Genomic DNA, 27,013 nt, shown 5'->3' with positions numbered 1-27,013 from the left:
ATTTATAAGTAAGGACTTACTACTGCCATTGTGTTGCTTGTTTTCTGGTTGTCTCGTAACTCCTCTCCTCCTCTCTTTCTTTGTTACTGTCATCCTTTGTGGTTAAGTGATTTTCTCTGGTAGTATGTTTTAATTCATTGCTTTTTATTTTTAGTGTATCTATTATAGGATTTTGCGTTATGATTACTGAGGCTTACAAAAACACTTTATAGACATTTTGAAGAGATGACAATTATGGTGTTTATCAATCTCTTTAAGTTTACTACTATTTTCCTCTATTAAACCTGAACATGTTATTTCAAATATTATATTTTTTAGTTTTAAAATTCCATTTGGTTCTGTTTAATATTTTATATTTTCCTGCTTAGATTTTTTATATTTTCATTCATCATAAGCATACCTTTACTTCACTGAGCACAGTTATAATAGCTGTTTTAAAGTACTTGTCTGGTAACTCCAACAGTCTTTTCATCTCAATATTGGAAACTAGAAGTTGTCATTTCTTTTGAAGATTGGTAATATTTTTCTTGTCTTCATATGTCAAATAATTTTGGATTTTATCCCAAATATAAATTTTATGTGTAGTGGCTCTGGATTCTATTTCTCCAGAAAGTGTTGACAATTTTTGCTTTAGCAGGCAATCGCCTTCCTCAAGAGAGGAAGCTTCTAAACCAAGGCAAGTGGTCTGCAGAGCAAAACCAAGGCAGGCAGACCTCCTCCATCCAAGAGGACTCTTGGCTTCACTCAGGAGAGATTCACACACACGCTGACAGTGGAAGAAGCGTTGATCAGGAGATAATTCACACATGAGTTGACAGTTGAGGAGGCATTGATCAGGAGAGATTCACACGTGAGCTGACAGTGGAGGACGCATTGATCAGGAGATAATTCACACGTGAGCCGACAGTGGAGGAGGCATTGATTAGGAGTGATTCACACATGAGCTGACAGTGGAGGAAGCATTGATTAGGAGTGATTCACACATGAGCCGACAGTGGAGGAAGCGTTGATCAGGAGAGATTCACACAGAATCTGACAGTAGAAGAAGCATTGATTAGGGCGACAGGGCACAGCCAAAGGCTGCTGCATGGACAGAGCAGGGCCGTCCACAGGCAAAGGGGCCCCCTCAGATTGCTGGCTGGCTGTATATACTCCACCTAATTACACGTAAATGAGGGGTGCGTTATTCACGAACCTTCTGGAAAGCAGTGTGGAGGTCACGTGGTCCTGGTAACACAGGCTGCTCCCTTCAGTGACTGGCATCCTTTGGCGCAGCCCCCAGAGTCTCACGACAACTACCTTGTCCTGCTCCAGAGCCCTGTGCGGTCCCCTCTTCTGTGGATGGAAACTGAGGCACAGCAATGACAGCATCAGCGGAGCCACCCAGCTCCTGGCCTAGCTGTGCTCTGCAGGAGCCTCCACCTGGGGGCAGAGGACAAACAGCCCTGCACTTGGAAGCACAGCTCGGGAGCAGCAGCTGAGTTGCGCTGTGAGGAGATGCCAGGCGGCTGTTTATCCATTGGCCACTTGCAAGTGATGGGGCCGGGTTTACCCTCTTTTCCTGCCCATGATTTGGCAAATCAAAGGTTTAAAGATATCAGCTCTTGGAACCACAAAGTAAACACAGCATATCTTCCTAATTCCTTTCACCACGCGATGCACAGTTTTATGTGCTAATTGTGTTTATTGGAAGAACTCATGGCTGGTTCACACAAATCCTTATGGTGGAAAAAACATCTCCCCTGCCGTCAGCTGCTGGTGCTGGTGGGATAGGAGTGCAGCACGGAGCACAGAGGCTGGAGCCGGGTCAAAGTGGGAGGCAAGAGTGCAGGTGCACCGCTCCTGAGCTCAGCAGGCCCCACGGCATCTGCTGTGTGTAGAGGGGCTGACCGTAGATCACTGCTTATTGTGGTTCCGTTTAAGAGTCCTCCCTGGCAGGATCCCTGCTCCTTAAAAGCACAGTGCAGAGCATCTTAGCTCCGACGGACCAAGCATGCCCCAGCTGTGCCTCAGCTAGGAGGGTGAGCTCTGGGCCTGGATGCCCTCTCCTGGTCCGGGACGCCTGAGCGCTTGTGACTCGGGATGACTGACAAAGTCCCTGGCCGGGTTTGTTCTTCCCAGGCTGTCCCAGTGGCTTCTGAATTTTTGGCCCATGTCTTGGGTGTAGAAACTACAAGAGAATTTTAGTAGAGCAGTGTGTTCTTGGCAAGCAAGTTAGATCATCCCACTGAGCTTCTGTGACTTCCCTCTTTGCAGTTATGGTTCCAAACCAGAGTTTCCCTAGGAAACAAACACTGAGGGGCTGAAAGGACCCGGGGCCCTCGAGGGTGGATGGCCATATCCAGGGGCCTCGATGCCAGAGCCGACTGTTCCCTGCTTCCACGTCCATGCCAACATTGCAAGGCTATGTCACGGACTGGAACAGCTACAGTGATGACACACCTGAGGTGAACACAACTCTGGCAGCATCCTGGCCCCTCATGGGGCACGTGCACGTGGAATCTGGAAACTTCACAGCTGAGCCTACAAAGGTACTCATGGCGCTCAGAAGGGTTTCTGGGTAGGTAAAGCCCAGGCTAATCGCAGGTTCAGTGACCCGACAGTGCATTTAGGACAGTGACACTAGATGGGACGACCAAGCTCTGTGAGTTACACAATGGGGTGAGTTAGACAGTGGGGTGAGTTACACAATGATGGGGTGAGTTACACAATGATGGATGAGTTACACAGTGGCAAGTTACACAATGATGGGGTGACTTACATAATGGGGTGAGTTACAAAATGGGGTGAGTTACACAATGATGGGGTGAGTTACACAATGAGGTGAGTTACACAATGGGGTGAGTTACACAGTGGCGAGTTACACAATGATGGGGTGAGTTACACAATGATGGAGTGAGTTACACAATGGAGTGAGTTACTCAATGGGGTGAGTTACAAAATGATGGGGTGAGTTACACAGTGGGGTGAGTTACACAATGATGGGGTGAATTATACAATGATGGGGTAAGTTATACAATGATGGAGTGAGTTATACAATGATGGGGTGAGTTACACAATGATAGGGTGAGTTACACAATGATGGGGTGAGTTACACAATGATGGGGTGAGTTACACAATGATGGGGTGAGTTACACAGTGAGGTGAGTTACACAATGATGGGGTGAGTTACACAGTGAGGTGAGTTACACAATGATGGGGTGAGTTACACAATGATGAGTGAGTTACACAGTGGGGTGAGTTGCACAGCGGGGTGAGTTGCACAGTCAGGTGTTACACGGCGGGGTGAGTTGCACACTGGAGGCTTCAGGCTTGCTCCGCCTTGCTCTCCCCCAACAGATCCAGTGGTAGGAAGTCATTGCAAGCAGCTTGTAAACATTCACAGAAGCAGCTCAGGATCATCCTGCTGCTTCTGAGAGGGGAGCTGGACAGGTTACTGCCTCTGACATGGGGGAGGAGAGAAAACTCCTGATTTTGGTGCCCCCAGATATATCGTGGATCAAGAAGTCGATATTATTCCATGCTGCTTCCCACTGTGAAACAAAATGAGACGTCTAGCGGGAGCCTGGCGTTGCCAGTGAAGTCAACCCAGATGTGCAGGCATGAAATAAAAACATCTGGAAAATCTGCCCAGGAGACCAGGGACAGCCAGGAGACACAACGCCAGGGCCGGGGCACTCCCAGCAGGGCTGGCCTCACGTTGCCACCAGTGTGGAGGGTCCCCAGTGGGGCATGCGGGACACGCCCCGGGAGGCCCGTCGGGAGGTCAGGCAGTCTCACAGGGGAAGCGTCTCAGCCCAGTGAAGCGGCCGTCCACACTCTCAGAGGGGCTCACCTTGTAAGGCACTGGGAATTGAGTGACCCTGAGGGCCCCAAGGCTGGGAGAAGATTCGGAGCTTGCACTCTTTGTCCATAGCCACAGCTGGCTGTGTGGGATTCAAATGGAAAATAGAGGGTTCCAGAAACCACAGTGACCACAGACAGCCCTTGCATCTGCAGGGCACGTCAGGGCTCAGAATGTGCTGTCCAGCTTATCAATCATCACCGAGACCTCAGCAGAATGAGAGGGCCCCGCAGAGACAGCAGGCGGGGGCCAGGCCTTGGCAATGCTGCACACGGACCGGACCCCAGTCGTCCTGCCACAGCCATGCCCATCTCGGCTGAGGGCACCGAGGTCTGAGGAACATCCTCACTTGCTCAAGGACACACGGCGGGTAGACTGGCTAGATTCATGCTCGGAGTGTTTCCTGCCTCTCCCTGGGGCCCCTTGATGTCAGGTTTGGGTGACGCTTTCGCCAATGTCTCGGCCGAGCAGATGCCTCAGGGGCTATCACGTGGTTCCACCATGTCCCCATCGTCCAGCCCACAGAGCCTCCCATGAGAGGCATCCTTCAGCCTGGGTCCCAGAACTGAGAGGCCGTGGAGCAGAGCTCCAGCTGACCATCACGTGCCTGTAGCGTGAGTGAGAAGCACACACTGTTGCTGGAAGCCCAAGGTGCAGGAGGCCATTTGTTCCTGTGGCACAGCCGGGCTCAAGCTGACTGATCCCAAGCCAGCCCCAAGCCTGCCTGCCCAGCCCCAGAGCCACCACTTCTGCCCCACAACCCTGCCTCTCAGGGTGACAGGAAAGGCAGTTCTTACGCATCGCAGAGAGGAGGCGGGTGCGGTCGCTGCAGTAACAGGAGCTGATAAGAGCCAGTAGGACTGAAGAGCTGCCTCCTGGGGAGCAGATCTGTGGAATTCCACCCTGGGCACAGCGGGCACGTGTCACTCTTGGCAGGTGTGGACACTAATGAGACTTCGGGTGCAGCTGCCTGCTGGGGCCTAGACATTCCGTGGGGCAGCGGGGGCACCCGGGGCAATGCCTCACCCTGACACCAGGCCAGCAGAGACTGGTGGACCCCTCCCTTCCCCAGAGTGGGCGCATCAGGATGCCCAAAGCTCCCAGCTGGTGGTCACTGATTTCGCACTTTGACCCATCCTCACTCAAAATGTGAGGTCTCTGTGAAAGCAGAGACACCTTGAGAGTCCCAGCGTATGGGTGTGTGGCTGATCTCCCTTCCCTCCTGGCAGGAAACCCCGAGCCCTGAGCAGCTGTCACCCAAGATAGTGGCCCCAGAGCCACCTGGCCAGGCTCTCCACTTTTTCCTGAGCTGGACTCTCATGGCTGATAAGAGCCCAGGGTACCCCTCCAGCTCTGCCCTCCCAAATCTGGCTGCCCCCAGGTGTTCCCCATGTCCAGCCCTGTGATGGGGAGTGCAGAGCGAGGCTTGGAGGATGGGCGGGGAGCAGGTTCTGATCTCAACTCTTCCGTGCTCTGGGTGAGCAGAGCGGCTGCCTAAGGTCCCAAGGACAGGGGCCCGCAGCGGCCGGTCAGGGTGGTTGAGGAGAACGCCTGAAAAATGCTTGTTGAGTTCTCCGTCCATAGTAGGTGCTTGGTAAACATCAAAGATTTCCCAAATATTTGTATCGCTGCCAATCTCAAGCATTTAGAAATGCATCAGTTTCATCTCCTCTTTGTGGTTGGACTTGGGCCCAGAAGCTGGCCCCCAAAGTGGCTTCACTTGTAGGACCAAGTGTGAGCCCAGCCCAGCCCACAGCTGCCCCAGAGCCCTGCGACCCATTGGGTTATAAGGTGGAGATCTCGGAGCTTCTGCTAGGAGCCCCCACCAGCCTCTGAGTCAACCAGAGGCCCTGGCGGCTGACCCCCTACAGCCCCCGGGGCCACAGCCCGAAGTGTGGGTTGAAGGGTCCTGGGCGGAACCTGGCCTGCAAGCACCGGCATCCAAGCTTCTCCGTCAAAGCGATCCCACGCCCTCCGTGTGGGCCCCAGAGCAGCGGCAGACGTGACTGCTTCTTCAAACCAGGAAAACCTGTCTAAAATTCCGCATGTCACTGAGGGCCTTCCCCTTCTGCCCTCCATTGTCCAGCAGGTGTCGGGCCCCAGGCTGGAGGTCACGTGCCAGGCTGGCAGGATTTGCCCAGATCCCCCTGCCTCAGGCTGCCCTCTGCACCCTCCGAATTCCCAGCCGCTGCTCTGGGGCCCACACGGAGGGCTTGGGCCCAGCACCTGGAAGCTCCAAAGAGGCAAACGGGGTCATGTCCAGGTAAACCTCAAGATGTGGCTCTGAGGAGTTTCCTTTTATGGGTTTTAGTGCTTTTTAAAAACACTCCTTATTTTTGAAATAGAACGTGACGCCCCATCCTCACCCTGCCCAGGAGGCCCAGCCAGCCCCTTTTCTGTGCCCCTAGACACCCCTGAGAACTCCAGGCACTTAATATCCTGGAGCCCTGGAGCCCCGGAGCCCCTGAGTGTGCCAGATCCTGAGTGTTCCGGGCCTGAGTGTGTGCCAGCCCCCAAGTGTGCCATGCCCTATGTGTGTTGTGCCCCAGTGTGCCAGGCACTGAGTGTGCCAGACCCCGGTGTGCTGTGCCCTGTGTGTGTCATGCCCTAAGTGTGCTGTGCCCTGAGTGTGCCTGACCCTGAGTGTGCCATGCCCTGAGTGTGCTAGGCCTGTGTGTGCCGGGCCCCGAGTGTGCCAGGCCCCGTGTGTGCCGGGCCCTGAGTGTGCTGGGCCCCGTGTGTGCTGGGCCCTGAGTATGTCAGGCCTTACAGGCAGCACCTGCAGATGGAGCTCACAGAGAGGCTAGAGAGGGAAATCTGCTTAAAGTCTTGTCTGCTCTCTTCATCCTTCAGTGGATGTGGAATTTAGTCTGGCAGATACTTACATGGCTGCTGGATGGTAGAACTGTACAAGGTCCACCCCAGTGAGGAGGGAGCTGTGGGGTGTGGTGGGAATGGAGGATGGGGGCTGTGGCCCAGTGGGCTCCCCGTGTCCACCCACGTCCACCCAGTAACTCATGAGCCACAAATAGATGTGCCTTGATCTGCTTAATGCCTCGTTGCTAGATATTTGGATTGTCTCCTGTTATGCATTTGCCACCCAGAGCCTCATCATTCCTCCTGTCATTACTTTCTGGTGGGAGAGTGGGTCAAAGGTGTGAACTCCTGTATTCACCCCTAGGTTTTGTCAGATCACCTCCGAGGCTGCCCTCTTCGCCGTGGCTTCTGAGTGCAGAGCTGGGCATCTGAGTGGACAGAGTGGTGCTCGGCTTCCTTGCATCTCCTGGGCCATGCGCAGTGACCTGTGCCCACTGCATCACTCCTGTGTGCCCTGCGCATGCGACCGTGTCTTTCCCGTGTATTCAGTGCTGCTTTGCGTGTGTTTCTCTGTGTTCCAAACCCGGACTACAGTGATTTTACAGATGTACCTTAATAGATGTGAAATCTATAAGTAGCTATTAAACTTTGTGTCATATTTACTGCAAATATTTCCCCCACTCCACTAGCTTCCAGTTCCACTTTGTGGTTTGTGAGTGACCCGTGCATCTAGTTCCTGCTGTGGCAGCTGCAATGTGCACTGTCCTGCAGGAAGCCCTCGGGGTGGGGCCTGGGGGCTGTGGGAAGCTCAGCAACAAGGTACGGGAATGGGCAGCTTTGTTTTATTTATTTATTTATTTATTTATTTAATTTATACTATTTAATTACCTCACCTTATTGCACTTTAATTAAAATATTGATCTTTACACAATACACTTGAACTGTGGAATAAAGCAGGACCAGATGTGGACCCTGGAGCTGACGGTCAGTTGCCTCTCACCCAGCCACGTCCTAATTCTCTTTTTGCAAAAGCAACTACTTATTCCTGTTAAAGCTGTTCCTTCTGGCCATGACTGTTTTATCACAAAATCATATGCCTCTATTTTTGTTGCTTGACTTATCCATTTTAGACATTATCTGTTTATTTCCTGCTGGACAAGCATTTTAGCTCCATCTCCCCTACTTCCACATCCACACTATAATTATATCTCTATTTTTAGTTAAATCCATAGTTAGTATTTACATTTTCATGACTAAGTAAATATTGCTTATGACTGAGCCAAACAAAGCATGATGGTTATTTTTCATCCCATCAACAGTTTCCCCCTGCCCTTTGCCCACCCTGATAGTTTTGACTTTTTTTTCTCACAACACATTCTCATGTGTGTTCATAGTCTCCCAACTATCTTCTATCTGCCTTCACCCCCAGTGCTCCATTATGCCAGGAGGTCTCCTCAGGATGAGGCCCATGTGCAGCCTCCATTGTGCTACTCTCTCAGATCCAGTGTGCAGCTCTCCTCCTGGGACTTCCCTCCACAACTTTTCTCCATTGAATCCACTATTTGTTGGATCCCAGGTCTTCTTTATTTTCTTCTTCATTTTCCTGGAGTGCATCCTCAAGTAACTTTCTAAAATAAGTTTAAACAGGTAAATGTTTTGGAAGGTTGAATGCCAGAAAACATCTTTATTCTACCTTCATACTTGATTCATAATATTGCTGGAACCAATTTCTAAGTTCAAAATCACTTTTCAGGAGCTAGGAATTGAACTCAATCTATCTAATTCCAAAATTAGGGTTATTTTATTTGACACACTCTCTGGCTAGGAAGCAAGCACAACAGCTCCACCGTTATTGGCAAGTTACTGAAAGCAACCTTTTGACAGCAGCCACAGACCCACAGCCATACAGAACTTTCCTTTTTAAACAAGTTGCTCACCATTAGGATGCTCTGATGTCTCCATTTGTAAAATGAAGATTCTCTCTCAACTTTTGGTTTTTGTTTTTAGTCTGGCATATTTGGTAAGCTACAAGTGATCTTTGGCTGAAAATCAATTGTGTGGCGGGTTGTTTCACCAGATGCCCTGCACCCAGAGATCTAGGGCCCTCAATTGTCCTTCAGCTGCTGTCAGTGCAAGGGCAATCTCACCCAACCCTCCACAGGGAAAGGCAACTGCCACATGCCTCTGACAGCAGGGACGCAGCAAGCGCTGACTCGGGGCTTACAGGGGACGCCCATAACAGTGCACCACAGACCAGGGCTCACCCCACAAACAATTTTCTCGCTCAGTCCTGGAGGCGGAAAGGCCAGCATCAGGGTGCCAGCATGGCTGGCGTCTGGTGAGGCTCTCTTCCTGGTTTGCAGACCGTTGCCATGGTATTGCAATAATAACAAAATATAGATTTGGTCTTCATCCCAGATTCCCGACACCAGGGCTTCTAAGAGCCCTGGAACCTCTTGAGTGATGAGCGTGTCTTTCGTGTGCTGACGAGAGGACGGAGCTGGTGACCCTTGGGCAGCTTCAGGAAGGGACTGCTCCCCAGAAAGACCAAGGCAGGACTTATAGGTGAGGACTTTCAGATCCACCCCAACCTCCAGGAAGCAGGAGGGGAGAGAGGACAGGAGCTGAAGATGGAACTGATTACTGATGGCCAAGAATTTAATCAATTATTCTGTTAATGAAAAACCAAACTCTGTAAAATATTTTAAAGAGGTTTATTGGGACCCCTAATACAGGTGACCACAGCTCGGAGAAAATACAAACCCAAGAAGCCTAGACTGAGTGTTCCTGAGGTGGCTGGATTACAGTCTGGCTTCATGCACTTCAGGGGACAGGCGTTACAGGCAGACGAGATATATATTGGCTCAGCTCGAACACGCGGGATATCTGGAAGCAGGCCTTATCGGTTATAGGTGGATTCAGAGTCTTCATTTGCAGCTGGTTAAAGGAGCAAATCTTTATCTAAAACCTAGAGTCAGCGATGAGGACGTCTGCACCCGGACATGGGCAGGGGTGACTGACAGGGTGCGTGACTTGACTTAACCCTCGTCTGACATCGTCTTGGGTCCTGTTCGTAACTGGGCCTCTTATTGCCATGGTCAGTTCTGTCAGCCTTCTGATCTCTGTTTTGACATTAATGCCTAAACTCCCAAGGGGGTGGGGCTAGCCAGGCATCCAACCTCCCTTCCCGTTGCAGCCGGGAACTGCTTTCCAGGTTTCTCTGGGGTCCCCTTGGCCAAGAGGGGGTCCATGTAGTCACTGGGGGCCTTAGGACGTTATTTTTGGTGCCTATGTTGGGGCTCAGAAGATCATACTCCAAAATGAGGGCCCCAGCAGCAGCCTCCGAAGCAAGTTTCTGTCTGAGCTTCTCCCACCCTCTGTGTCTCAGTACCACTCTCACTCAAGGTGCCATAGAAATGGGAATCCTCCTTCCCCACAGTGGGTCCTAGGAACCAGAACCCCTTTCCCCAAAGCCAGCCATACAACCAAAAATTAGGGCTCTAATTTTCCCTGTGCCTCTGTGTGTACAAACTGGCCATAAAGAAATGGTCTGATCTACCTGGCTTGGCTGTAGCTCCTAAGACCCCTATTCCAGAGAGGGTCCCACCCACACCCAGAAGGAGAGGGCGCTGCTCAGAGAGGCCAAGGAGAACCCAGACACATAGGCCAGGCTGGCTTTCCCCACCCAGTCCATTAGCATCAGATCCAGCTAAGCCTCCAATCCTATTTCTACACCGCTGCCCATACTTCATTGAACCTAAGCATAAAAATGAGCTATTTTTCTGAAGGCTCCCTTGTATACACATTAATTTGAGTGCCTTTTCTCCAGTTAATCTGCCTTTTGTGAGTTGACTTTTCAGCGAACCCTTGTAAGGCTGAGGGAAAAGCTCTCCCTCGGCCCCACACCTACATAATGGAACCTCCATGATGTAGACATAATTTAGGGTGTCCTAAATGATGGGGTTCCAAAAACTCCCAGGGTGGTGAACTCATCCGGAGGCCGGGAGGGAGGACGGTGCACTGCAACCCAGGTGGTTAGTCTCAGAATTGAATGGAATTCCAGGATATCCAGTTGGCGTCCAAGGAGTTGGAAAACTGGGTGGTGTGGGAAATAAAAACTTGATAGGTTTGGTATCACGAGAGAAAGAGATACCCTTTAGCCACCTTCTCTGTTTCCTCATGAGAAAAGAAAGTCACGTTTATCTGAGGACTGTGAGTCCTTTAAATTATCAGGCCCAAGGTGTTAAGATGAGGCAGCCGTCATGTCCTATCCCCCCTGCCTACTCAAGCTGAGTGTTCATCTCTGGAAACTGCTTGCTGTTGCCACAAGAGGCTACAAATTAATCAAACAATGCTACACTGGACACTGTAACCACACCCTACAGCTTAACAATATATAGCCCATCAATAGCTTATTTTTTTTGAGACGAAGTCTTGCTCTGTTACCCAGGCTGGAGTGCAGTGGTGTGGTCTCAGCTTACTGCAACCTCCGCCTCCTGGATTCAAGCGAGTCTCGTGCCTCAGCCTCCGGCGTAGCTGGGATTACAGGCACACACCACCACACCCAGATAATTTTTTGTATTTTTAGTAGAGACGGGGTTTCACCATGTTGGCCAGGCTGGTGTCAAACTCCTCACCTCAAATGATCCGCCTGCCTTGGCCTCCCAAAGTGCTGGGATTACAGGTGTGACAACGCTCAACCCAGCTTATGTTATTTTAATGTAAATTCTTGGTAAACAACTTGGGACCTGCCTCTTCTCCCGAGAGTCTTGGATAACCCTCTCTGCCCTGTCTCCTTCCCACCCACAGCTCTGAAGGCTGCTTCCACCTCTGCCCAGACCGCAGATGCTCCCAGGCTGCATCCTCTGCCCGTCTCTTCTCTCCAGCCCTCTCTCATGGCAGTCCCACCTGACAACTCCTGTGGCCTCCTAGGTGTCCTGCAATGGCCTTGTCACTGGTGTCACTCCTCCAGGCCTTCTCAGGTAATTCCAGATACACAAGCGCTCTCCCAACAAGCCATATTCTCACCTCTGCAAAGCATTTCCAAGCATCTCCGCTTCCTCTGCGTAAGCGACACGGCCCAGCCACCCGAGCCCTCGTTGCCATCCACCACTGGGCATCAGCTTCCACTCCCGTCTTTCTCGTGTCCTCTGGTCCAGCCCCTGGTAAGCTCCAGCCAAGCACTGCCTGCTGGGCCTCTGGTCTTTACCTGTTCTGTTCCCTCTGCCAGGAGTTTTTTTAAGTAGAAAAAGGCGAGAATCTGGAGTGGGAATGTAAAATGGTGTGGCTGCTGCAGAAAACACTTTGGTGGTTCCTGAAAAAAGTTAGGCATACACTTAGCATGGGACTCAGCCTTTACCTCTTAAGCACACGCCCCATGGAAACAAAACCTGTCCCCTTGAAGACGCTCATAGCTACGTCCTTCGTAACAGCTGGAAGGCGGATGTTGGGAACAGGCCCCCCAAAATCTGGCCATAAACTGGCCCCAAAACTGTACACAAACAAAATCTCTGCAGCACTGTGACATGCTCGTGATGGCCATGACGCCCACGCTGGAAGGTTGTGGGTTTACCGGAATGAGGGCAAGGAACACCTGGCCTGCCCAGGGCAGAAAACTGCTTAAAGGCGTTCTTAATCCACAAACAATAGCATGAGCGATCTGTGCCTTAAAGACATGCTCCTGCTGCAGATAACTAGCCAGAGCCATCCCTTTATTTCCCATAAAGAATACTTTTAATCTATAATCTATAGAAACAATGCTTATCACTGGCTTGCTGTCAAATATGTGGGTAAATCTCTGTTCAAGGCTCTCAGCTCTGAAGGCTGTCAGCCCCGATTTCCCACTCCACATCTCTGTATTTCTGTGTGTGTGTGTGTGTGTGTCTTTAATTCCTCTAGTGCCACTGGGTTAGGGTCTCCCTGACCGAGCTGGTCTCGGCAGGCGGAGACAACCAGGCGTCCACCACAGGTGAAGGAATTAACAAATGGTGCCTGGTCCCTGGGGTGGGATATTATGCATCTGTGAACAGAAGTGAGACACTGATACACTCAGGGGACTCAGGGGCCACCACTGGGATGAGGCTTGGAAATGTGGCTTCCACTGAAAGAAGTGAGACACAAACGTTCGCACACTGCGTGATTCCTTTTATATGAAATATCCAAAACAGACAAATCCACAGAGACAGAAAGCAGATCTGTGGTTTCCAGAGGGTGGGGAAGGAATGAGGAGTGATTACTTAATGGGGATGAGGTGTTGTTCTGGAGGGACGAAAATGGTCTGAAACTAGAGAAGCAGAGGTTGCACAATGTTGTGAATCCAGCAAATGCCGCCGAAGTATATGCTTTAAGATGGCTGTTAAGTGAATTTCACTCCATAAAAGGTGTGTTTTAGAGGGTTATGCCTATGAGTGAGCCTACCTATACATGTGCAGTGTCACATTACTGAGACGATTCTGTTTAGAGCAAAGCCACCTACCTCCCACGTCCCTTTCCAGCCTGTCTTCTTAGCCACCTGCCTCCCACATCCTTCTCCAGCTTTGTCTCCTTGTATGCAGCCCTCTCAGGGCTTTTGAGGCCTAGAGGCCAAGGGTGCTGGGAGGTCCCGCTTTGCACCCTCTCCTGAGATCTTTGAGGAGTACCTGCCATCTCTAGCTATGCCTTCTCTGTGCCCTTCAGCTCTGGAGCAAGGTCAGATCTTGGATCTGGGGCCACTACCCGCTGTTTCAGGCTTGCAAAGTTCTGTCTGACAAAATACAGCTCTGCTTCCCTGTGGAGGGAAACATTGGCCCCAATGGGACTTCTTCACCAATGGGGACAGCAGTCCCTTGAGTGGAGCACTGGATTCAGGGAGCTCTGGTCAGTGAAACTCTTAGCAAAGGGCTAAGGGTGTGGGCACCTTCACGTGTGGGACAGGCTGCTCACCGGGGACACTGCCACCAGGCCTGTAAGGCAGCCGGCAAAGTTCCGCTTGCTGCAGCTGGGGCTGCTCTGGACGGCCAGTCGAGGCACCCCACCCTCTCTCCACCCTCCCTTCTGTCCTCAGGTTTGCATTTCTTAGGTCTGGCACTTCAACTGCAAAGTACAAATCCTGGGCTATCTCCTCCTACTCTGCTGAAGGCCACGAGGATGCTTGGAAGGTAGGGTCGGCCCAGTCCCTTGCTCCACACATCCAACTACTCTGATGGAGCGCCCGTCTACACAGGGATCCTACGGAGGGGAGTGAGCCTTGCCAGCCCGATGCATGGCAGTGGTTCCTGCTCTAATAAGACCAAGAATAATTAATAACTGTGACTAAGTTAGAAGGCTTGGCTGCATCTGAATTCACCAGCGTTTCCAGCTCCTGAGGCCAAGTGTGGTGTCGCCTCACTCCTGGCAGACAGGCTCCCAGTCGGAGAACGATTTTTCATAGCCAGGGTCGCTCTGTGGACCTTGGATGGATCCAACTCTGTCAAGATCCGGGGAAGATTCTCCAGCAAGTCTCTTGGAAACGTGCGCATGTGGCCCCGGGCGACGTGAGGAGCGCAGTCTGCCTGCGTTATGCAACGCTCAGGCCGGTTTTCCCTGAGAGAGGAATGCTGCCGACCCTCTGCGGTAACCCACAAAACTCCACGGAGATGCTTGGAAGGAAAAGCATCGCGTCCTCCAGATGTTTTGAAATGTTCAAGTATTTAAAAGGGAAATGGAATTTCTGTTTATCCTTTAAGTGACAATTATTCATTGTGTCTTCCTGGCCGGAGCTCATTCAGCACCACTGCAGATCCGGCCAGACCCCCAGGAGTCCCGGCCCCTGCACAGCCAAGGCCAAGAAACTCCCATCGTGGAGGGGGGCGCATTCCGGACCTGTGAGGCCCGGGGTTCGTTTTTATGCCTCCTTAAAGGGATGAGCCAGAGAAGAAAGTCTTCGCGGAGCCTTTGCCCCAGGAGAGGCAGGGCTGCGCAGGGCGCCTGTGGAGGCCGTGCCGGGCAGGTGGGGAGGCTCACACGCAGGCCAGAGGCTTCCCTGGAAACTGACGCCCTAGGGCGGGTCCAGCTCCTGGATGGTCGCAGGTGAAGAAACGCCAGGCCCAAGCGTCCTGGGAGAGAGAGGGGAACAGCACCCAGGAGCAGGTGCAGGTTCCCAGGGACCGCGAGGACTGCCGCCACCCTCCCACGCCTCATGAGTGCGGGGATCTCGGGACTCGCTGCATCATCAGTCAGCCCAGGGCAGGCTGTTGACCCTCCCTCAGCCTCAGTGTCCTCATCTGTAAAATGGAAACAGAAGCATGTCCACCTCACCAGTGGTCACAGTTGCAGGTGCTGATGTGGAGGGGGATTGATGCGTCCTCCTGAGTGCTGCCTTGTCACGCTGTAAACCAGGAGGCCTGGCTCTCTGCCTCCCGGGAAGGTCTGTTTCTAATCCTGCGCTGGGTCTGTGTGGCTCCATGGCCTCAGAGGCTGACACCGAGTGTGGTGTCCCTGGGTCACCGTGCCCCTCAGTTTGGTCCAGCAGGAGAAAGGGCTGCCTGCCAAGGAGAAGGCTGTGAACTTGGCGGGGGAGAACTCAGGCGCTGTGCCTTTGGGAGGCTGGGATTTAGGTCACGGCTGGAAAGCTAAGCCCTGACTGCACTGGCCAGAACCGATGAGCTCCAGCAGCTGGATGCTCTGCCAAGTCAGGAGGTAATAACCGCCACGGCCTGGGAGAGAAGCTGGCATAGCCGTGGGCCCCTGCCCTGCGGTCTGGCCTCACAGGTCCCCAGGCCGTGTGCAGACACTGTGCAGCAGGGAAGCAGAGGCAGCCGTGGGGAGCAACCCTGTTCCTCGGTGCTACATGCCTACTCTCCCTGAGCTGATGTCTGGAAGACGGTAAAGGAGACCTGAGGCAGTGCTGCCCCTCCTTCCGTCTGCTGCCTCCTCAGGGCTGGCCCAGGCCCCACAGAGAGGGTCATGGTGGCTGCTGGTGGTAAAGCCCGTCCATCCAGAGCCTCGTTCTGCTCCCGAACCACCCACCTCCTGCTGCACATTCGGGAGCTTCAGGAGCCTGGGGGGGATACGAGGAGATGACAGACCCCGGCAAGGACGGGCTTGGCTTCTTGGGGACTGAGTCATTGCCTGTCGCTTCTCCCGGGGGCCTCGACTGGTCCGAGTGTGTTCAGGCACACGGTGCCCTGTTCGTTTCCCAGGCACTTGGGCCAAGGCTGGACAGGGAGGTGCCATGTGGGACAAAAGCCCAGGCTGTGCAGTGCTGGTCACCGAGAGTGAACATGGGTGAAGTCGCGCTGTGAGTGACTGCCCGTTATCACTGACCATGCAGGGCCATCCTGGGTGACCCGCTGTGCCGCAAGCAACTGCTTCACATCCGAGCACCCCTCTGGAGCCCCGGGCAACCCGCTGCCAGTGCCTTTCTCCTGAGGTCCCTGGAGTCCCGGAGTGTCCCGTGAGTCCATCTGCCATACCTGTGATTGCCACATGGGCCCAGCGCCCTCCATTGGAAAAGCTGCATTCAGTTCTGCCCGAGGATCCCAGGCCTGCGACACTGTCCTCAGGCCTCCAGGGAGCGGGAGGCTGTGGGGGTCTGCGTTCTTGCCCGGCCTGGGAGCAGCAGCCAAAAAGTGGACTTATGTGGACAGAATGTTGGGCCAGGGAGGAGCCCTCGGCTCCGGACGGATGTCTCTGGTGCTCTTATGCCACGTGCATTTCTGCAGATTTGATGCCCGGCAGCCAGCACTGGGCTGTGGCCATGGTGGTGAGGCAGCCTTGGGTCTGCATGAGGCTCGGAGGCCCCCAGGAACCTCCCAGGAATGTGACTGTGCCTGGAGAGAAGCGCCATCTGCACGACACAATCCAGATGCTTCTCTCCTGCGAGCCCATCATCAAACACACAGCTGCCCAGACTTCAGCAGGATTCGTGCACAAGAAATGCAAAGGCACAGTCCATCGGGCGGGGCAGAGGCGGAGGAGCACTGAGGCAGGGGCGTGGGAGCACCGAGGTGGGGGCACAAGAGCACTGGGGCAGAGGCGCGGGAGCACCGAGGCGGGGGAGGGGGAGCACCGGGGCGGGGGCGGGGGAGCACCGGGGATGAGCTGTCTAGTGATCTCTCAAGCCTCAGTGCAGTGGCCACAGAGAAAGGTGCTTCCTGGTGTGTCCTCGCCTCCAAATCAGGCTGCTCCACTTCCCAGGTCAGAGTCCTGGAGGGCCGTGTTGACCCTGAGCCCCCACCAGCAGCCAATCCAGCAGAGCCGGAGGGACCCAAGAACCTGCATTCCTCATGGCTCCCATGATGCTTCCAGTCCAGGAGCCACCATCCAGACGACGCTCCCATTCATCCCCTGGCCACGGAAGCTGGAGCCTTCGTTTCCCCACCTGTAAAGTGGGAGTATCAACATGACCCACATCAAAGGGCCTGGATTAGATGTGGTGATGCCCGTGGACTTTAGCACCCCTGGCCCTCCAGGGACTCTCCCAGGGAGCTGAGGCCCGGGTGGCCCTGGTGGCCGCTCCCTCTCCAGGCGGAAGACAGGAAGGTCTCTTGGGCTGACCTCAGGCAGGGTGGGTCACGGCCTCCAGGGCCAGGCTGGGGCCTCTGCAGAAAGCCCGTGGGTGGTGAGAGGGAGCTGGCTGGGGTGGCTGAAGGTCATTGGTAAAGCAGGGGTAGATTAGGGAGCCGGCTGGGGTGGCTGAAGGTCACTGGGTAAAGCAGGGGTAGATTAGGGAGGGACCAGGGGTTCTTGTGTTCACGTGTATATTTGCCCCGTGTTTCTGCTGACATGCCACATGTGTGCAACCGACAGGCTTGGCAAACCATCCCCACCACCCAGACTGAGATGCCAGATGTGACCGGCACCCCAGGGTTCCCTCCCGGCCCCCAGAGGTAACCCCAATGCTGGTTTACCACAGAGGTTCATTCTGCCTGTTTTAGCGTTTTCAATAAATGAAACCCAACAGCATGCAGTCTTTTTGCCTGGCTTCCCTTTAACCACGTCTGAGAGGCTCACTTTGCAGTCGATTCTGTGGCTCCTGGACAGTTTCCCTTGTGCGGACACAACTCAGTGAGAGCACTCCTCCTTCCATCTGTAGACTTTCCAAATAGTCTGGTGAGAGAGGCTCAGGTCTTGAGTTCAGGGAGGGGCAATGCACAAGCAGATGCCGAGTGGAAGGGAGCACGCCCCTCCCTTGGCGGGGAGGCCCTCGGTCTGGTGGGGATAAGCACACTTCAGATGGCACCTGCGGGTGGCAGGGTGTGACATTCTGCTGTTTCTCAGAAGGAACTCACAAGCAGAACGTGGGCTCCTAGTGTGTTTCACAGACTCTCACCAAATGTTAGGGTTCACTCCTTGTCCTACAGCTTAAACACACCAAAAGTGAGAAAATTACGAGATAACATTTCCCTCAGAGACCCATATTCTGTGTTAAAGAATTCTTCCTTCTACCTAAATCCATCTCTTTACGGTCAGATATCATTGGTTGTGGTATTTTGTCCATTTTCAGCTTTGTTTAGATTTTTTTGACATGCAATTAAATGCCTATATTTAAGACGTACAGTTTGATCAGTTTTGATATTCTGCTGCACCCACAGAGCCATTACCACAATCGAGACCATGGACCTCCCCTCCCCCAGGCTGGCCCCCACCCCGTCCCTCCACCCTCCTGCTCCTCTGACGACACTGACCTTTCTGTCACTGTAGATTAATTCATTTCTGTCCTGGGTAACACAGCGTGTATACTCTTATTGCCTGACATTGTCTCACAGTGTAATTATTTTGAGATTCATCCAACAATTCATCCTTTCAATGCTGGGCAGCACTGGTTGCATGGATGTATCATAATTGGTTCATCCACTGACCCGTGGAGGACGTTCAGGTTGTTTTGGATTTTGGTGATTACAGACAAGGTTGTTGTGAACGTTTACGACACAGTCTTTCTGTGGACATTCCCAGAACAGACATGTCTGGGTCATATGGTGACTCTGTGTAGCTTTTTAAGAAGCGGCCGAACCATTCCCTGTGGTTCCTGTGTTACGATCCTGCCAACAGGCTGCGCGCTCCAGTTACCCCACATCCTTGCCAGCCCTTGGCAGGGCCACTTTTGAACATGTTAGCTGCGCTGGTAGGTTTGTAGGCACCTCTCATACTGGTCTTCATTTGCACTTCCCTAAGGACTAAATGGTTGTCAGCATCGTCTTGCATGCTTCTGTGCCGTTAATATAGCTTCTTTGGTGAAATATCCATTCAAATATTTTGCCTACTTTTTAATTGAATTGTTTGTCTCATTATTGTGTTGAAATGCTTCTTGACATGTTTTAGAAAAAAGTCCTTTTTGAACATGGTTTGCAAATAATTTCTCCAGCTTGGCAGCTTGCCTCTTTATAGTGTCTCTTAAAGGGCAAAAGTTTTAAATTAACAAAATTTAGCTTATTGGTTTTTTCATGTAGTTTGAACTTTTTGTGTTCTATTTAAAACATCTTTCCCAAACTAAAGGTCACCATGATTTTATCTTATCTTCTTCCTACAAGTTTTACTGTTTTAGTTCACACATTTAGATTTATGACCTATTACAATTTTTTTTTTGAGATGGAGTCTCACTCTGTCACCCACACTGGAGTGCAGTGGCGTGGTCTTGGCTCTCTGCAACCTCCATCTCCCAGGTTCAATCGATTTTCATGCCTCAGTCTCCTGAGTAGCTGGGATTACAAGCACATGCCACCATGCCCAGAAAATTTTTGTATTTTTAGTAGAAACAGAGTTTCACCATGTTGCCCAGGCTGGTCTTGAACTCCTGACCTCAAATGATCCACCTGCCTCAGCCTCCCAAAGTGCTGGGATTACAGGTGTGAGCCACTGCATCTGGCCCAAAGTTAATTTTTGTATGTGGTGTGAGGTAAGGGTTTTCAGGATTTGTACTTGTTTTATTTTGTTGCTTATGGGTGTCCAAATGACCCAGCATTCCTTGTGGAAAAGGTTATTCTCTCCCTGTTGAATTGCCTCAGCACATTTATCAAAAGTCAATTGACCATAAATGAGTAGTGGCCATAGATGAGTAGATCTGGGTGTTGTTCTGTCCCATTGACCTATTTATCTGTTATAATGATTATATTGACTGTCTTGATTAAAATCAAGTAATATAAATTCTTTGACTCTGTTCTTTTTTATGCTTGCTTTGGTTACTCCAAGTCCCGTGCATTTCTGTATAAACCTTAGAATTAGCTTGCCAATTTCTACAAAAATCCTGCTGGGATTTTGATTGGGATCGTGTTGATTCTAGAGATCAATTTGGGGAGGGCTGGCATCTTCCATGAACATGCTAAGGCTCCATTTATTTAGGCCTTTTTTTTCATTCCTCTCATTGACATTTCTCAGTTCTCAGTATACAGGACTTGTAAGTCTTTTGTCAAGTTTATTTCTAAGTCCTTAGTTATTTTAGCTTTGCATTTTGAGCTAATTATAGCTTCACAAAAAGTTGCAGAATAGTACAGAGAGGTCCCACATTCCATTCCTCAGCTTCCTACAATGCAGCGCCTTGCAGAGCTACAATGAATTCTTAAAACCAGGAAACTGATACGGGCACCACACAAGTCATTGGACGACAGAGCTCATTTGGACATCCTAGGTTTCCATGTGTTTGTTTTATGCTGGGTATGACTCCGTGTGGAGATTCTGTGATGTGCGGCCACACGTGTGGATTTCTGTAATCACAACCACATTTGAGATGCATGACCGTCCGTCCCCACAGGTGTGAGGTGTGCCCCGCGGGGCCCTTCTCTAACCCACAGCACCCACCGACGTGTCCGCCATTTCCATCACTCATCCTTTCAAGAATGTTATGGAAACAGAGCGTGGAATGTGGCCTTTGAGATGGAGTTTTCTCCCAGAGTCTGTTTCTCTCCATTGTTGAGCATGTTGTGTGGTGTGGAGGCACCACCATGCGTTTGACACTCACCTGTTGACAGATGCTGTGGCTGTTCCCAGGTTTTTGCTGTTCCAAATAAAGCTGCTATGATCATTTGTGTAACTATACATTTTAATTTCTCTGGGATAAATGCCCAGGAGTACAATCGCTGGGTCATAATGGCAGGTATGTGTTTGACTTTTTATGAAACTACCAGACACACAGGATGGATGGAGATGAGTCGGATGCAGGGGCAAGGGCGTGGGGCCAAAATTAGAAGAAGGGGTCCTTGTAATTTTCCTTTTAAAAATCACTTTCGAATAAAGGAAATAGACCCACACATACATGGTAAATTACTTTTCAACCAAGGTGCCAAGACAACTCAACGGGAAAAGAAAGATTGTGTGCGCCGTGGGTTAATCGGCTACAGTGAATGGAACCGCGCTCCAAACAGTGGACTCTGGGTGAGTGCTCGAGGCATGCCTTTCAATGGTGAGCCTCACCACGCCATCGGGGCCCCACTGCTGGGCTCCACGCATACACACTGGAAAACCAGACATGAGCGTGTCGCTGTGGAGATGCGCCGTGAGCCACTCTGATGGGGTCACACAGGAACTCAGCCAGCACCTCTAACGGGCCCCACTTGGTAGGTGCCCCAGTTATGGTCTCCAGAATCCAGCCAGGAGGGAATGTAGTCTGAAGAGAACCAAGTTCTAAATGGGCTCTGGGAAGGGGCCGTCCTTGCGCCCGGAGTGAGGACGTGGTATTGGCCCCGTGGGGAGCTGACCGGCTATGGGGAAATATTTTTGAGGAAACCCTGGTCTTCTTCCCTTCTGTTCCCACTGGCTCAAAGGAGCCAAGGCATTCCTCCCTCTTCTGGGCAAGTCCTCCACTTTGCGTCCGACATTACAAGCCACTTCGACCCTTCCTCCCAGCACAGCCCAAGCGGGGAAACCGTTTCCTGGCCAGTGACGAGAACTGCAATAGAGAAAGAGTTTTACACACATAGAGCCGGCTAAACAGGAGACTGGAGTTTTATTATTACTCAAATCAGCCTCCCTGAAAATGCAGATGCCAGGGTCTTTCAGGGCTAGTTTAGGGGAAGAGAGTTGGGGGGTAGGCAAGGGCGCTTGCTCCTGACCGGTTGGGGGTGCAGTCGTCGGGGTGTGGGAAACGGTCCTTGTGCCCCGAGTCGCTTCTGGGTGGCACCAGGGAGGCTGACCGGTCCAGGTGGGGCCATCAGTCGTCAGACTTGCAAAAAGCCTGGAAAGACATCTAAGGCCAGTCTTAGGTTCCACCGTAGTGACGTTATCTGCGGGAGTAGTTGGGAAGTTGCATATTCGTGAGCTCCGGAAGAAAGGGGGGTAATCCTTTGTGTCTCCATTTTAGCAGAATTCAGGCTTCTCTCGTCCTCGTAGCCTAGTGGTCTCTCAATAGCTTTACAAAGGCTGTTGAGTTTTGGGGAAGGGTTATTATCATTTAAGCTATAAACTAAATGTCTCCCAAAGTTAGCTTGGCCCAAGCCCAGGAATAATTAAGGGCAGTTTGAAGGCTAAAGGCAAGATGAGAGTTGGTTAAATCGGGTCTCTTTCACTGCCCTAATTTTCTCACTGTTATAATTTTTGCAAAGGTGGGTTCATGCCCGTGGGATCCCTGGTCTGAGGCTACAGGACTCTCCTCCCAGGGATCCAAGTGACTGTGCAGTGACCGTGGTCACGCCACGGCCACCAGCCAGAGTGCGGGCAATGGGACCTGCAGGTGTGCAAAGGACCCTCCAGGTGTGTGAAGGACCCTCCAGGTGTGCAACGGGCTCTGCAGGTGTGTGAAGGACCTTCCAGGTGTGTGTCAGGCTCTCCAGTTGTGTGTGGGCCATTTCAGGTTTGATGGGCCCTCGGATGTGTGATGCGGCCTCTTCCTGGGAACAGCAGGCAGGTTATTTTGTGCCCTCTCCCAGGCCACACCACATGGCTTGTGGTCCACTGAAACCATCAGATCTTCTCCCAGCACTTTGGGAGGCCGAGACGGGCAGATCATGAGGTCAAGAGATAGAGGCCATCTTGGCTAACATGGTGAAACCCCGTCTCTACTAAAACCACAAAAAATTAGCCGGGCGTGGTGGCAGGCGCCTGTGGTCTCAGCTACTCAGGAGGCTGAGGCAGGACAATGGCATGAACCCGGGAGGCGGAGCTTGGAGTGAGACGAGATCGTGCCACTGCACTCCAGCATGGGCGACAGAGTGAGACTCCGTCTCAAAAAAAAAAAAAAAAAAAAAGAAACCATCAGGTCTTCTTCATCTGAGCTACTCTCAAGTCAAGGCCCTTAATACTGTGTTCCAGGAAAGGAAAATGTAGCTCATTTTGTCCCTCCCTTGGGAGATGTTGAATCGTCAGGTCTGTTTCTCTACATATTGACCCTTTGTTCAGATTGTGACAAGACCTGGCCATCGCCAGTCTTATGCAGGCCATGTGACAGGAGGTTAGCCGGGGGAAACACCTTGAGGTCAGTGTATGTTTAGAGTCCAGTTCACTGCACTGTGGCCTGGGGTGCAGGGCAGTAAACACACCACTGCCCGTTCACCGTGAGTAAGTGCAGAGTTTAAAACACTAACCGAATTTGGCGTTCATTGCTGACACATTTTTATTGCTATTTGATGAGGTATCAGTGCACAACGGGTCTGGATTGGTGACGGCTTTATTTGTGCCTCACTGTGTCAAGCTCCCCAGCAGAGACCTTCACCTAGCACTGTACTCCCCACCGGCCAAGTGGACCAACGTTGCGTGGAGGCAGAACTTGGCGAAAACTTGTCTTGAGAAGCACACGTGCCCCTCTAACTCACCTAACAGGAAGAGGTTCACGTGGACCTATGTGGCACGTGGTTGGAACAGGGTTTGCCAGGACCCTCACGGGGGACCAGTCACCCTCTGTGGTGGGGCATCCTGGGAACTGAAGGGCGTCCTGCAGGCTCTGCACGTGGCACATAGTGGTGCTGGCCACACACACACTTGACACACAATGCTGTCGCAGGAGGACCCAGGCCAGGAGGCTGCGTGGGTCAATCAGCTGGGTGAGGTAGTTACATGGGTTGGGTAGTCAGCTGGGTGAGGTAGTCAGATGGATCAGGTAGTAGCTGGGTGAGGTAGTCAGATGGGTCAGGTCATCAGCTGGGTGAGGTGGTTCAGATGGGTCAGGTAGTAGCTGGGTGAGGTGGTCAGATGGGTCAGGTAGTAGCTGGGTGAGGTAGTCAGATGGGTCAGGTCATCAGCTGGGTGAGGTAGTCAGATGGGTCAGGTCATCAGCTGGGTGAGGCAGTCAGATGGGTCAGGTCATCAGCTGGGTGAGGTAGTCAGATGGGTCAGGTCATCAGCTGGGTGAGGTGGTCAGCTGTGTCAGGTAGTAGCTAGGCCAGCACAAATATCCCAGTGTGCTGTGGGTGGCAGCTGTGGGTCCAGGGAGGACCCCAGGGTGAAAGGAGGGCACTGGGGTGGGAGCAGAACAGGGCTGCAGAGGATGGAGAGCCTGTCCAGTGCCCTATGACATCGTCAGGCCGCACTGGCTGTTGGCATCCAGGCCCTGCTGTGTCCCCTGGGTCCTCCTCTCCACCCTGGAACAGTAGAGGGGTCCGAAGCCTGGTCTGACTGCTCGTTGGCCGGGGAGGAAACCTGTGCCCGGCAGCTCTCTGAGGGTCTCACAGTTGGGGAACAGCAAAGCCACAGCAGAGCTGGGGCTCCTGTCTGCTCTTCGGAGCCCCACAGGGGCGACAGGAGAGGAAGGCCTGGCACCCTTGGGGCCGACCGGCAGGTGCGTGGGCCGAAGGTGCTTGTGGTTACTGCTGGGGCTGTCTCTTCCCTCTCTCTGGCTGTGGCCGGCACTGCAGGCCAAGATGCTCTGGGAGAGAGGGGCCAGCCACAGACCCAGGGGCTGACGTCAGCCTGGCAGCACTACAGAAGGTGAGGTGGAGCAGGAAGCCTGAAGGTTCCTGAAGGGGCCTTTGGCCCTGGAAAAGGCGCATCAGAGCTCCGTGCTTGGAGGAAATGCTGTATATAAAATTTGGTCCCTCGATGCTGCTGGAATCTTCCACACCATGGCTTCAGGATAAGCGTGGGGGCAGGTTACTTATGGGGAAGGGGGCTGGGGGAGGCTGGAGCACCAACTGGGAGTAAAATATGGGCTGCTGCCAGGGCAGGAAGGTGGACCAGCCTCAAAGGGCCCAAAAGACCCAGAACCCGCTCCAGATGGGCAGGGCAGCCAGGAGTAGGTCACTGCTGCCGTCTGCTGTCGGAAGCAGGAGTTTCATCCTGCCCACGTGGCCCCCAAGTGCCAGCAGCAGACAGCTCCTCAGGAAGCAGGGAGCTGAGGGCCTGATGGGGCCATTAGGCCTCTTTATTTACCTGAAATGATGACCCAAGGCTGGGTGAGGCTTCACGGATATGAGAAGCAGTTGGCATCACAGCGGGTGGAGCGGGGAGCTGGCAGCAAGGTTTGGTTGGTTCTTGGTCCTACCTGCACAGCTTCTGTGGCCCCGGGTGTCCATTTCCATCTCCCGAGAGTCCTTGGGCCCAGGCCTGTAGTGGACACAAGCAGGCCCCTGGACACACAGCCAAGCAGATGTGCAGCCATGTGGACAAGGAGCCCAGGAAGCACACAGGCTGACCCGTGACACCTCCCCCCAGACGCTCCCTCAGGGGTCCACACCCACCATGGCCCATCAGCCAGGCCATTGGGAGGACGACATGGGACTGGGGGTCAGCAGTGCTTTCCTGACCCCTCTTCCATGACTCTGGCTGGCCGGGCACCGACTGCCCTCTCCAGGAGCCCATGTCCAGCCAGGATGCTGCCCCAGCACCCATCGGGGCCATGGAGTGGGGCTCAGGCTGACCCGTGAAAAGCCCACATCCTGCCACAGGGACTCGGGGGACTTCTCTGATCATTCCCAAGAGATAGTGTGGAGTTCTCAAAAACCTGCCTGAGCACACATTTATATCTGGCAATTAAAAAAAAAAACTAACTACTGAGGAGTCACATAGACATGACTCGGCATGAAAGGAACCAGCCCCAGAAGAGCCCACAGCACAGGTTCAAGACCAGGCAAAACTAGCAGAAGGGACCAACGTCTGCCTGGCACCTGCTTCCTGGGACTGGGGAGGCACAAAGAGGAACCTTCTATTTAATGTTCTTGACATCAAAAATGTTAAATTACTTATGAGTGGCTTTGACCAAAACAAGTGGTGGACATATACTCGGAAAGCTACATTAAAAAGTTAATCAGGAGGCCCTGGGCTGATGCGGCTTCAGTGCCTGGGACCCTGTGTGGGCAAACTGAAGCCCACTGGGAACTGGGCCACAAAACTGATGCTGCCCAGAAACTGCCAAACTAGCCTCTCACCAGGGACCTCCCCCTTTAACCAGATGTCTTGTCTTTGTCCTGCTTCTGCAGACACTTAGAAAAGAGCTCCTTCCCTCAACCTCAGTGGAACACTGAACCTCACGCTGAACCTCACACCGAACCTCACGCCGAACCTCACGCCGAACCTCACGCCGAACCTCACGCCGAACCTCACGCTGAACCTCACGCCAAACCTCATGCTTTCTGGTGCTGCTTAGTTCATGAATTGCTGAATGCTCCAACAGACTCCTTTGAATCTCAGTGTGCGTGAGCTTATCATCTAAAACTACAAAACGCTATTGAGATAAATTGAAGGAGACTTGAATAAATTCAGAGATTTGCATTGTGGTATAATAAAAAATACATCTGGTCTTTGTCCCCTGTTCCAGGGACAGAACTCCTTAAATCTTTGGAATTTCCTGATAGGGGTGTTGATTTTACAACAACCCTTTTTCACTACATTTGTTTACCCTAATGAGGTGACTCTTGGGGGACCCCAAGATAGCTTTAGGGTGGGAGCTTGCTGCCAGAGGAATCAACCATGTAATTAGAGAGGAACTTCCAGCCCCCCTCATCCCTCACTCTTGGGAGGGGCCAGAGATTGAGTTTGTGTTCAATCACCAATGACCAATGACTTAATCAATCATACCTGTGTAATGAGGCCTAGATAAAAACTTTTGGGCATCAGGTTTGGGGATCCCCCAGGCTGGGGAGCCCCCATGGTGCTCAGAGAGCAGTGCCCACCTCCCCACTCTCTTCACTGGGCTGTTCATGGGTTTCTTTATAATAAGCATGATTGTACGTAAAGCACTTTCCTGAGCCCTGAGAGGTGTTCTAGTGAATCTGAGGGTATGTAAAGTTCCCCAAATCTGCAGTTGTCAGGAGTGAGTGTGGGTTGCCTGGGTACCCATGTACAGCTGTCATCAGAAGTGGGGGCAGAGTCTTGTGGGACAGAGCCCTTCACCTCCAGGGTCTGTGATACTCCAGGTCGTCAATGTCAGAAGAGCGTGTGACTCCCCAGAACAGAAAGAGCCTTTGAGATGAAGACAATTAAGAAGAAACGGATCCAGGAGTGCTCTCCGGATTCCTCTTTTTGCCTAAAGCAGGG

The 27,013-nt window shown here is 52.3% G+C and overlaps 1 long non-coding RNA gene and 1 pseudogene across 3 annotated transcripts in view; both read left to right on the top strand.

Annotated features, from left to right (window-relative positions):
- Positions 1 to 26,100, top strand: part of LOC129463810 (uncharacterized) — a 52,836-nt gene extending 26,736 nt beyond the window's left edge. For 2 of the 3 annotated variants that reach the window (XR_010115888.1, XR_008651294.2), the window contains one exon: positions 11,471 to 12,450. This is a non-coding gene — a long non-coding RNA (uncharacterized lncRNA). Of the gene's footprint in view, positions 1 to 11,470; positions 12,451 to 25,956 lie in introns of those variants that run through there. The other variant, XR_010115887.1, reaches the window with a different exon arrangement.
- On the top strand, positions 2,332 to 7,381 carry LOC129463809 (uncharacterized; annotated as a pseudogene).
- Positions 26,101 to 27,013: the final 913 nt, after the last annotated feature.

The sequence above is a fragment of the Symphalangus syndactylus genome, chromosome 15, assembly GCF_028878055.3.
Source record: "Symphalangus syndactylus isolate Jambi chromosome 15, NHGRI_mSymSyn1-v2.1_pri, whole genome shotgun sequence".
Classification (NCBI taxonomy): Eukaryota; Metazoa; Chordata; class Mammalia; order Primates; family Hylobatidae; genus Symphalangus; species Symphalangus syndactylus.
The sequence above is the reverse complement of the archived record's forward strand: the minus strand, read 5'-3'. Positions and strand labels throughout refer to the sequence as shown.